The sequence below is a fragment of the Canis lupus genome, chromosome 34 (assembly GCF_011100685.1).
Source record: "Canis lupus familiaris isolate Mischka breed German Shepherd chromosome 34, alternate assembly UU_Cfam_GSD_1.0, whole genome shotgun sequence".
Lineage (NCBI taxonomy): Eukaryota > Metazoa > Chordata > Mammalia > Carnivora > Canidae > Canis > Canis lupus.
The window spans coordinates 12,653,664-12,665,406 of record NC_049255.1 but is presented as its reverse complement, the minus strand read 5'-3'; the positions used below and the strand labels follow the sequence as shown (position 1 = coordinate 12,665,406).

The 11,743-nt window shown below is 53.2% G+C and overlaps 1 long non-coding RNA gene across 1 annotated transcript; it reads left to right on the top strand.

The window, feature by feature from the left end:
- The first annotated feature begins 5,425 nt into the window (after positions 1 to 5,425).
- On the top strand, positions 5,426 to 10,583 carry LOC111093927. The gene is made up of 3 exons (XR_005383537.1): positions 5,426 to 5,541; positions 6,139 to 6,358; positions 6,527 to 10,583. It is a non-coding gene; the product is annotated as an uncharacterized LOC111093927 (long non-coding RNA).
- The last annotated feature ends 1,160 nt before the right edge of the window (positions 10,584 to 11,743 follow it).

Genomic DNA, 11,743 nt, shown 5'->3' with positions numbered 1-11,743 from the left:
GAAGAAACAATACCTATTCTACTAAAGTATCTCTGAAGGATAGAAAGGGATGGAATACTTCCAAACTTGTTTTATGAAGGCAGCATTACTTTGATTCCAAAACCAGACAAAGACCCCACCAAAAATGAGATTTATAGACCAATATCCCTGATGAACTCAGATGTAAAAATTCTCAACCAGACACTAGCAACAAGATCAAACATAGGTTAAGAAGATTATTCACCACAACCAAGGGGGAATTATTTCTGGGATGCAAGGGTGGTTCAACTCTTATAAAACAATCAATGAGTTAGATCACATCAACAAGAGAAAAAACAAGAACCCTATGATCCTCTCAATAGATGCAGAGAAAGCATTTGACAAAATACAGCATCCATTCCTGATCAAAACTCTTCAGAGTGAAGGAATAGAGGGAACATTCCTCAGCATCTTAAAAGCCATCTATGAAAAGCCCACAGCAAATACCATTCTCAATGGGGAAAAACTGGGAGCCTTTCTCCTAAGATCAGGAATGTGCCAAGATGTCCAATCTCACCACTGCTATTCAACATAGTACTAGAAGTTCTAGCCTCAGCAATCAGACAACAGAAAGAAATAAAAGGCATTCAAATTGGCAAAGAAGAAGTTAAATTCTCCCTCTTCTCAGATGACATGATACTGTACATATAAAACCCAAAACACTCCAACCAAGATGGGTAGAACTCATACAGCAATTCGGCCATGTGGTAATATACAAAAATCAATGCCCAGAAGTCAGTGGCATTTCTAACACTAACAATGAAACTGAAGAAAGAGATATTAAAGAGTCAATGCGATTTACAATTGCACCCAAAAGTATAAGATACCTAGGGATAAACCTGACCAAAGTAGTTAAAGATCTATACCCTAAAGATTACAGAACACGTCTGAAAGAAATTGAGGAAGACACAAAGAAATGGAAAAGTATTCCATGTTCATGGATTGAAGAATACGTATTGTGAAAATGTCTATGCTACACAGGAATATTTATTGTTTTTTATTTATATTTTATTGGTGTTCAATTTGCCAACATATAGAATAACACCCAGTGCTCATCCCATCAAGTGCCCCCCTCAGTGCCCATCACCCAGTCACCCCCACCCCCCTGCCCACCTCCCCATCCACCACCCCTAGTTCGTTTCCCAGAGTTAGGAGCCTCTTGTTCTGTCTCCCTTTCTGATATTTTCCACTCATTTTTCCTCCCTTCCCCTTTATTCCCTTTAAATATTTTTTATATTCCCCAAATGAATGAGACCATATAATGTTTGTCCTTCTTCGATTGACTTATTTCACTCAGCATAATACCCTCCAGTTCCATCCACGTTGAAGCAAATGGTGGGTATTTGTCATTTCTAATGGCTGAGTAATATTCCATTGTATACATAGACCACATCTTCTTTATCCATTCATCTTTTGATGGACACCGAGGCTCCTTCCACAGTTTGGCTATTGTGGACATTGCTGCTATAAACATCGGGGTGCAAGTGTCCCCGCGTTTCACTGCATCTGTATCTTTGGGCTAAATCCCCAGCAGTGCAATTGCTGGGTCGTAGGGCAGATCTATTTTTAACTCTTTGAGGAAACTCCACACAGTTTTCCAGAGTTGTTGAATGGTTGTATCTTCATTCTCATTAGTTTCCATGAATCTTTTTAATTCTTCTCTAATTTCCTGGTTGACCCTTTCATCTTTTAGCAGGATGGTCCTTAACCTCCACGTGTTTGAAATCCTTCCAAACTTCTTCTTGTGATTTAGTTCTAATTTCAAAGCATTATGGTCTGAAAATATGCAGGGGATGATCCCAATCTTTTGGTATCGGTGAAGACCTGATTTGTGACCCAGTATGTGGTCTATTCTGGAGCAAGTTCCATGTGACTTGAGAAGAATGTGTATTCAGTTGCATTTGGATGTAAAGTTCTGTAAATATCTGTGAAATCCATCTGGTCCAGGGTATCATTTAAAGCTCTTGTTTCAGGGATCCCTGGGTGGCGCAGCGGTTTGGCGCCTGCCTTTGGCCCAGGGCCCGACCCTGGAGACTCGGAATCGAATCCCACGTCGGGCTCCCGGTGCATGGAGCCTGCTTCTCCCTCTGCCTGTGTCTCTGCCTCTCTCTCTCTCACTGTGTGCCTATCATAAATAAATAAAAAAAATTTTTAAATAAAAAAAATAAAGCTCTTGTTTCTTTAGAGATGTTGTGCTTAGAAGACCTGTCGATTGTAGAAAGCACTACATTCAAGTCACCATGTATAAGTGTATTATTATCTAAATATGTCTTAACTTTGGTTATTAACTGATCGATATACTTGGCAGCTCCCACTTTCGGGACATATATATTGATGGTTGTTAAGTCCTCTTGTTGAATAGATCCTTTAAGTATGATATAGTGTCCCTCTTCATCTCTCACTACAGTCTTTGGTGTAAATTTTAGTTTATCTGATATAAGGATGGCTACCCCTGCTTTCTTCTGAGGACCATTTGAATGGTACATGGTTCTCCAACCTTTTATTTTCAGGCTGTAGGTGTCCTTATGTCTAAAATGAGTCTCTTGTAGACAGCAAATAGATGGGTCCTGCTTTCTTATCCAGTCTGAAACCCTGCGCCTTTTGATGGGGTCACTAACCCATTCACATTCAGCATTACTATTGAAAGATATAGATTTATTGTCATCATAATACCTATTCAGTCCCTGTTTTTGTGGATTGTTCCATTGGACTTCCTCTTTCTTATACAGAGTCCCCCTTAAAATTTCTTACAGAGCTGGCTTCGTGGTCACATATTCTTTCAGTTTCTGCCTATCTGGGAAGCTCTTAATGTCTCCTTCTATTCTGAATGAGAGCCTTGTTGTATAAAGAATTCTCGGCTACATACTTTTCCCATTTAGCATATTGAATATTTCCTTCCACTGCTTTCTGGCCTTTCATGTTTGTGTGGACAGATCGGTTGTGAACTGAATTAGTCTTCCCATGTAGGTTAAGGACTCTCACCGACCCACCGCTTTTAGGATTCTAATCGTGATTGTGTATGTTGTGAATTTGACTCCGATGTTCCTTGGCAATTGTCAGCTTTTGTTGTATTTAGTGGGAGTTCTCTGTGCTCTTTGTTTATGTGTGTGGGTCCTTGCACACACAGAGAGGTTTATATAATTTGTTCAAATAAAACTTGTGCCCCTTTATCTCTCTCTTCATGTTCTGAGTCTCCTATGATGTGGATGTTATTGTTTTAATAAGAGTCTGAGTTCCCTAAGTCTGTCTCTGTGGTCCATTTCGTTTCTTGGTTTTAGGACTTCCGCCTTGGACTGCATCTCAGTTATAGCATTTTTAATGTTGGCCTGACTAGATGTTAGTTCTTTTATCTCTACAGTAAGGGATTGTATAGTGTCTTCTAAGCTCCTTTTCCAACCCAGATACTATCTTTATATTCATTGTTTTAAATTCTAGTTCAGATATCTTACCTTCATCTGCAGTGATTAAATCCCTGGCTGTGAGTACTACCTCGTGTTCTTTTTGGAGGTGAATTTCTCCACCCCATTATTTTCCCCAGAAAAGAAGGAAGCGATCAAAAGAAAAAACAGGGAAAACAACGATAACAACAAAAACGCCCCTAAACAAGATCCTGGGTGTGTTTTAGCCTGGTTGTTAATTATTAATTATTAGAAGAATCTAGACCCAAATAAGAAAATTAAAGTACAATGAAAGTAATCAAAAATAAGAAATATATAAGTATGTGCATAACAATTAAAATTAAGAAATTAATAAAAAATAATTGACGATAATAAATGAAAAATAATAAATAATGAAAAGTACAAAGGAAGCCAGATCCTACTTTCTCCTTTAAGCTGAAGCTTTGCAGGCCTCTGTGATCAGTACTCCTGGTGGGACCCAGTGGTCAGTGCGGGTCGTCTGGGGGAGGGGCCGTCGCCCTGATTGTCAGGTGCCACTTGCCTCAGGGGAGATGCACCTGCAGGGCTGAGGCGGGGCTCGGTGTAAGCGCCTCTGCCCTCCACCAGGCGGCGCTGTGCTGCTCCCTGAGGACTCAGGGCTGATTGATGGGCAGGCTGAGGTGGGGGCCCTGGGTTCCCTGCCCTGGAGCTGAACATCCCGCCCCCCAGTCTGCAGTGAGCCTTCACAGAAGAGCCATCAAGCCCTCTTGTCTCCGCAGTTTGTGTCGGAACCCTGTGTCCACCCTGCCTGCGTCTGAGCTTTTTTTTTAAATTTAATCTCACACGCAGTAAGGAGTTTCAAAATTCCAAAATTTAGGGGCTCCCCTGGTGGAGAGCTGTGCTCTCGCTGCCCGGGAGGGATCCTCCACTTCCGCAGTAGGTGTAGCACAAGGGGACAAGGGGCAGCCAGGAGGAAGGTGTGCTGAGGGGACCGTCTGGCCGGGCGGATGGCCGCTCAGGGGCATCTGGTCCCGGTGGGCGGGAGCGCGTGTGTCAGGTGCGTGCTGGTGGCGCCTGTGTGTGGGTCCCGGGAGCCCCAGGGCTGTCGCTCAAGGGCACCTCGTCTGCACACACGGAGGGAAGGCGTCTCCCGGAATCCCTAGGGGGGACCCCTGCGGGGCAGCGGGCGGCTCTCCGAGGTCCGTCTCCTGCCGGGCTCCTGGGCTTGGGGCTGCAGCGCGAGGGGCTGGGAGGGCGGGGCGCCCCCACCGAGGGGCCCAGACTTTCCTGAGGGCCGCGTCCTAAATGCAGAGCCTTTCAGGAGCGGGTGCGCCCCCCGAGGGAGCTCGCTCCAGGGGCCAAGTCCTGATTGAAGCTGATCGTGGCAAATGGGCCAGGGGCATCGCTAGGTGCTCCTTGTAGGGACTTTGTTCTTCCTACTGTGCGGCTGGTCGGTCTTTAGCCTCTGTCCCTGGAGGACTAGCACCAGGGCCGGGAGCAGCCTTCCAGCCAGTGGACCTGCATGGCTCCAGTGTTGAGGGGTATCAGCGGGTGGAGGCTGCAAATCATCTTGTGAGGGCATGGGCGCCTTGCCGGGTGCTCATTCGGATGCTGGCCTCTCCCCGGGGAGGGGAGGCCACGGTCAGCATGACCTGGTGAAAGGCCCCCGGCTGGAGTCAGTCCTGGGCAGAACTGGCTCTCCAGGCAACTAGCCGTGGCAGCATTTCCCCCTCGCTCTACTAAGGTGAGTGGGACCAGACTGGGGATGGGAGGACAGCTGGGACACCAGTCTACTGAGAAGGGTGGGAGGCCTGGAGGGCCTGAAGGTGGGAACTAAGGGCGTGGGAGGGCGCCTGCATGCCCTTCCCACCCAGCGTGGTGACCCGACCTCCCATCACACCCTTGGCCTTCAGGGTGCAGGGCTAAGTGCTGACTGGACCCCGCTGACCTACAAGGATGACACAGGGCTCCATTGTGGGCGGAACTGTGGCGCCCCAGGGTTCCACCGCTGCCTGGCGCTACTCTGTGACCACACGCAGTTGGAGGCACTTGCGCTCTGGAATTGGCTCTCAGCGCCCGAACTAACCCACTCTCCCCAGTGCCCCAGTGTATAAAGTGTAGGTGCTCACACAGCAACAGGTCACAGGTGAGTGACAGCTGCTCCCTGCTGCCCTCCGGTCATCTTGGGGCCTGTCCTTCCCAGTGGGGGCGCTGGCTTCCTGGGTTGGGGTGAGAACACACCGACCCCCATGTGATGTCCATGAGGCAGCTCCTGCAGCCTTTCCACAGCTCCACGAGGTCAGGGTTGCCTCCTTGCTGCCCCAGGCCAGGGAATGAGGCTGTGGTCGGGGCTCGGGAAGCTCAATGGGAACCCTGCTCTCCTGTAAGGCCTGTTCTGTGCAGGGGAAACGCAAGCCATGACCTATCCCGCCCGTCCTAGGTGCCTGGACCCCAAAACATGATGACCAATCTCCCCACCCTGTGGTCTGGGGTGGACGGTCAGGACTTCTGGGTCCTCCTGGCCCATGACCAGGCTTGCTTTTCACGAACTGGAACATGGAGGTCCTTGTGCTCCCCCCAGAACCCCCCTCAGGCTATTCACAAATCATTATATTCAGGGTGGGTATTTTGGTCACACTTTTGCTGGCCTAAGTTTTTAATTTTGATGAAGTCCAGTTCATTCCTTTTTCCTTTTGATTGTTGTGCTTGTGGAATCTAAGAGAAATCTTCCATCTGCCCCAAGCCCCCAGGAACACTCGCTGGCAGGCCCATCCACCACCAACTCGGCGCCAGCCCTGGGCTGGGAGACGTCACCCCAAGCATTAGGTCCGCAGTTCCCCGCAGCCTCCTGGGCCCCCTTGTGCTCCTGATAAGGGAGTGGGAGAGCTCTGTCCTGTCAGCGTGATGGCATGTCCTGGGACAGTGGCTGGGAAGGTGGACTGCAGGTGGGCCAGCTACAGACAGTGAGTACTCATGTGTGATCCTTCAGCCCAGCACATCCCCTTCTGATCTATGGGGTTGTTTCCACACTCCGGTCAGATAGATGGGGACCTGCCCACAGGGAGCACACAGACGCATGTGTCCTCTGAAGGTTTTCATGCGGTGTCAACATGGATGTGTTTGCTTTACAGCACCAGGCAACAGGACCTGGAGACCCTGCTGGCCTTTGAGAGGGCTGATATCATAGCCAAATACCATCAGCTGAGGGTCAGAAAAGGACCATAGATGCTAGAGCACCCACTAGAGGTGGGGACCACACCTGCAAGAGCAGGTGAGGCCCAAGATGGGATCAGAGCCAACCATGAGCCAGGTCAGCCCAGACAAGGACCATGGTCACCAGGAACAAGTGAGACCCTGGCGACGGACCCGCACATCCATAGAAGTGAGGGTCCATCTTGGCACCTAGTGATCCGTAGCCAATGAGCCCAGGTGGGGACCAAGGTCACCAGGTCCAGGTGAGGCTCAGGTGGAGACCAGAGTCACCAGGTCAGGTCAGGCCCAGGTTGGGATCATCGCTGATAGAAGCATGTAAAGCTATCAGGCTGCTCCCATTGGGCAGAGGGGCCCTTCCCTCATGCCCGGCCAATCTCAGAGGGTCCTGATCTGCCGCAGGATTCAGGGGAGAGGAGCCATTCTGCTCCCTCCTTTCCCCATGTCCCTGGCGCTGATCCATCCCCACCATGGGGTCCCCTCTGTTTCAGCATGACAAGTACTGTCTCCACAGGACCTTGGGATGATGCTCCCCAATCATTGTTGAAGGTCACGGACAATCAGAGCTTTCTGCAGTGAGTTCCCCGGACACCCCTTCGTCCATCTCAGGAGGCAATTTTTACTTGCAGGAACCACTCTCTGGAGGCTGGCCCATCCCCCTGGGTCAGGACCTCGTCCCCTGGAGTCCTCTGAGGGCCATGTGTACCCTGGACTGGAGCTGAGAGAATCAGGAGGCAAACCCAAGAAATGGGTACAAGGGAGCTGGGTCGGGGGCTGGCCCTGGGCACTCAGAGTGGCCCCCACTCCTGCTTTGGGGAGGGCCAGGTGTCTGCGTCCAGTTTGGGAGTTGGGATATCTCTTGTCCTTCAGCAAGGGCTCCAAATGTGAGGCGCTCTGGGACAATGGCCTGCTTTCTATAGGAGGATGGCCTGGTCTGGGGCCAGTAAGGGAGGGGGGATGCTCCTCACTCACACCCCCAGGCCAGGGCCTCCACAGTCTGAAGGCTTCTGCAAGGTTGCAGGTAAAGGCCGGGGACAAAGCAAGGTCAGGGAGGGAAGGTGAGCAGCAGAGGAAGGGACTGACCAGCTTGGGCAGGAAGAGGGAAGAGGAGGTAGAGGAGGCCACCATGGGTCGGGAACGAGGGAAGGATGACAGCCCAGTGGCCTTGGTCTGAGGGGAGGAGGCTGCTGTGTCGTGGGCCCCATAGGAACCTCACACAGCCTGGAGACTCCATGTGGGGCCAACGGGGCTGCCCCCGGCCCCCTCAGCTCTGCTCTCTGCCCAGTGCCTGCTTGGATGGGTCAGGGGTGGGTCATGCTCAGGGCTCTGACAATAGGTACAATGGGTCAGAGTAGCAGAGATGACAGCAAGAGGAGTGGAGTCAGTGGACAGCAGGTAGGATGGCCAGGGTGCAGGGGGAGGCCGGCTGGATGCCGGGCAGTCAGACCCTGGGAAAACAGGGGGGCCTCTGCTGAACAGTCCCTGTGCAGCATCTTCCCACTCCTGGGTGCCCGAATCCTGAATCTACAACCCCAGCAATTACCGTGCACACCCATCACCCTCCGCGTGGCCAACACTCGCTGCCCCTGGGTGCTGGGGACTGGCCTTCCCCCTCAGTGGCCACTGCAGGAAGGAGGATGCTGGGTCAGGCGGGCCTGGTCCTCAGCTCAGGGTTCCCACCTTGCAGGGTCTCTGTGAGGACGAGGGTCCCTGGACCCTGCCACACCTAGCCAGAACGGCAGTCCTGCTCTCTGGAAAGACGAGGTCCATTCAGGGCTTAGAACGCTCTGGGCACACTGGGGTCAGGGCGTAGGGGAGGAGGCCCCTGCCAGGAAGCCCCCCCCTCGCCCGCCTGGTGCATGAGGAGACCCTGATCTTTGAGGGTATGGGGCCTTCTCAGGCTTCTTCATTCCAGGGTTCCGCAAACCACTGAGGTTCTAGTCCCATCAGGAGCCCATTCTAGACATAGCTCACCCCAAGCTGAAAAAGCTCATGGCGATTAGATACTCCCCAGAGGCTCCATCCCCTTGGCCCTGGGCAACGGGTGCCAGCACAGCCCATCTGAGCTGCCCCAAGCTTGGTGTCAAGTTCCTCCTCCTGGGGAGCCTGAGGCACCCTGGAGGCTGGGCGGGGCCATGGGGAGTGTGTCCACCTGGCTCCACGGGGACGCAGCCTGGGGCCTGAGCACCTCCTGCCCTTCTGCCAGGATGAGGAACAGATTTTTCCTGGCATTTACACCCCCAAGCAGTTCCTTCAGTTTTTCATCAGTCAGGTAAGGCCACCCCAGGACCCCTGTTCCCTCATCCTGTCCCCTAACCCCGTGGGGGCCGAGCTCAGCCCTACCCTCCAGACAAGCCAGGCCCAACCCTGGGGACCTAAGGCTGAGGCTGGCAGCCCATCCCATCTGGAGAAGTCCAGAGGGTCCCTGGGGGAGGTTCCAGGGGACAGGCTGTCTCTGCCTCAGATTCCCCAGGGAGGCCTGGTCAGCTGCTGCAGGAGGGAAGCTCCACAGAGCCTATGGATTCACACCTGTGTCCTGGAACACTGTGGGCTCTGCTTCTGCCCAGCTGCCTACATCTCAGAACCCCTCGCTGGCCTGGATGCCCCACAGGGAACTCCCTCCTCATGCTCCCAGGGAACCAGGAGAATGCAGACAGGTGGCACCCGAACACGGATCTGAAGTCAGAACACTGGGTCCCCTTCCCTTTGTCACCAGCCTGGGCCACACTACAGGCCACACAGCAAACCAGACAATAGAATCCCCCTGGGACGCCCGTCACAGGGTCTTCGAAGCCCACTAAGATGACACTGTAGGGATCCAGATACCCTTCCTGCCCTGGGACCACAGCAGCTCAAGCCGCTCACTGGGGAGTGATAGGCAGGGCCCGGGCAGAGCCAGGGCAGTGCCGAACTCCATACCCCAAGGCCCCACAGAGTCCTGGGACCATCTGACCTCTGCCTCCACAGGGAAGCCTCCTGCTCCTGGGCCTCTGGATCAGAGCGTGATGGGGAGGATGTGGGCCCTGAGGCTCTGGCCAGCAGACACCATGCCCTGCCTCGTCTCACATACCTTTATACAAGGTGCCCCCCCAATAGGAAGAGTCCCTGACCCCGAGGGACCTAGGCTGGCCTCTTCCCGGGCTCTGGGGAGGCAGGGTGGACATGACCCCACCCAGGCTCAGAACACAGACTGATGGGTTGAGCCCCCGGTGGCCCTAACCAGTTCTGGATTCTCCCCTAAGGATGAGCAACCCTCTCAGAGCAGGAAGTGGCCTCCTGGGTCCTGGATGTGCCCCACAGATCCAGGTCACTGACCTAGGACAATGCTGGGAATTTCAGGACACCCCAGGACAGGGGCAGCAGGGGCAGGCCAGTGGGCCACACCCTCACCCACACTAGAAGGCAGGCTCCTCCACATACTGGGTCTCCAGCAGTCATTCACCTGGCACAGTGGGCCAGAGGCTGGGATCCAGCTGACCTGCAGGGACTCAGCACAGGGACTCCTAAGCTGCAGGGACCCCTAAGCTGCAGGTCCAGGTCAGGTCTGCTGTCCTCAGAACTGCCTCTCAGGCCCCAACTTCGGGAAATGTGCCCACACTTGGAGTCTGCCCAGGCTCCAAGCTGCGGGACTCTAGCACCTGCACCCCCAGGTGAGTTCGGGTTTCCCCTAAAAGACAGGATGGTCCCCCTCCCCCAGAGAAGGTGCACACCCTAAGTTCAGAGCCCCTGTTTGTTATGAAAGTTCAATAAAGTGTTGAGAGTTAAAATGCATGGCCAGCCCATTTCTGTGTCTCCCAGAGCTCTGTGCAAGCAGCGGGGACAGAACCCCAGAAAGGAGGAGGGGGCCTTACACAGGCCACTATCAGCCTCTGCACAGTTGCTGCCAGGCACACAAAGCTGACCTGCCCCCGTGCCTTCCAAGGTCCGCCAATGCCAGGGGAAGGCCAAACACATGCTTATTGGGACTCAGCCCATGCCCCACAGGCCAGGACGGGGCTGGAAGAGAGTGACAGCTGGGGGCTGGTGGCCTCAGTTCACGATGGACTGTGCAAGTGCCCTGGGAGATCTGTGCTGCCTCTGTCCAGTGGGCCTGGACGGGCCGGGCTCCGGGGGCACTTCTGTCCTTCCTCGCCCCGAGCCTGTTCTCCTGGAGGAGAGAGGGCCAGCGGGGTGGGCAGTGTGGCCCTCGAAGTGATGTCAGGACAGCAGGCACTTGCAGCTCACACTCCCGGGCCCCCTCACTGGGAGGGCCCAGCTTGCACACCTTGTGCTGCCATATCACCCACAGCAGCGTGTGGAAGGATCCTCCACGGCCTAGCGAGTAGGGGCTGGGGGAGAATTGGGCTCAGCCTGGGGGCCTGGAACCCAGGGGACCAAGAAACCCTAGCCCCTCCCACCCCGACTCCCACACACAGGCAGCCCCAGGGCTCCCTCCATCAGGCAGCTTCCTCCTCAGAAATTCCCTGATAGGGTGGCCCCGACGAGTGGCTTCCAGTGTGAGAGGCATTGAGGAGAGAAGATGCGGCCGGTGTTCAGCTGGGACCCACTGCCTAACCCGTGAATGTGGCCAAGTTGGACCTTCAAACTCAGCTGAGCCTCCAGGGGAACGTCACTGCATGAAAAAGCCCAGGATGACCAGCAGAACCCAACTAGCCACCCAACGCCAGCCCCTGCAGTGATGAAGATTGTGGTTTCCAGCCAGGTAGGTGTTAGGATGACACAGCCCAAAGTTCACATAGATGCCCAGCAAACACACACCCCAAAATAAAGAAAAGTCAAAATCCTCCTAGATGTTGTCAAATAGCAGCAGAATGGTTACATACACAAAGCTCTAGTCACACGGGAGAATAGATGAAGATCCTAAAAACAACAACTGCACGGAGGTGTTGAGGCATGGAGATGTGCCTGCTGGGTTCTGACAATGAGCAAGGAGCTGTAGGAAACATCTTACAGAGGGTGGGCTCCCCCTTAGGAAAGGACACCAGATCCCTTAGAAGACGACACATGGTGAAATCTGTCCTTCTGTCTATTTCTGGTTTTCCCCCTATTTTGTTCTTCATAATTCTATTTCAGCCTCCACCCTTCATCCAAGCCAATGACCTTACAGGCTTTAATGACATTGGGTCCTACAAGGAGGC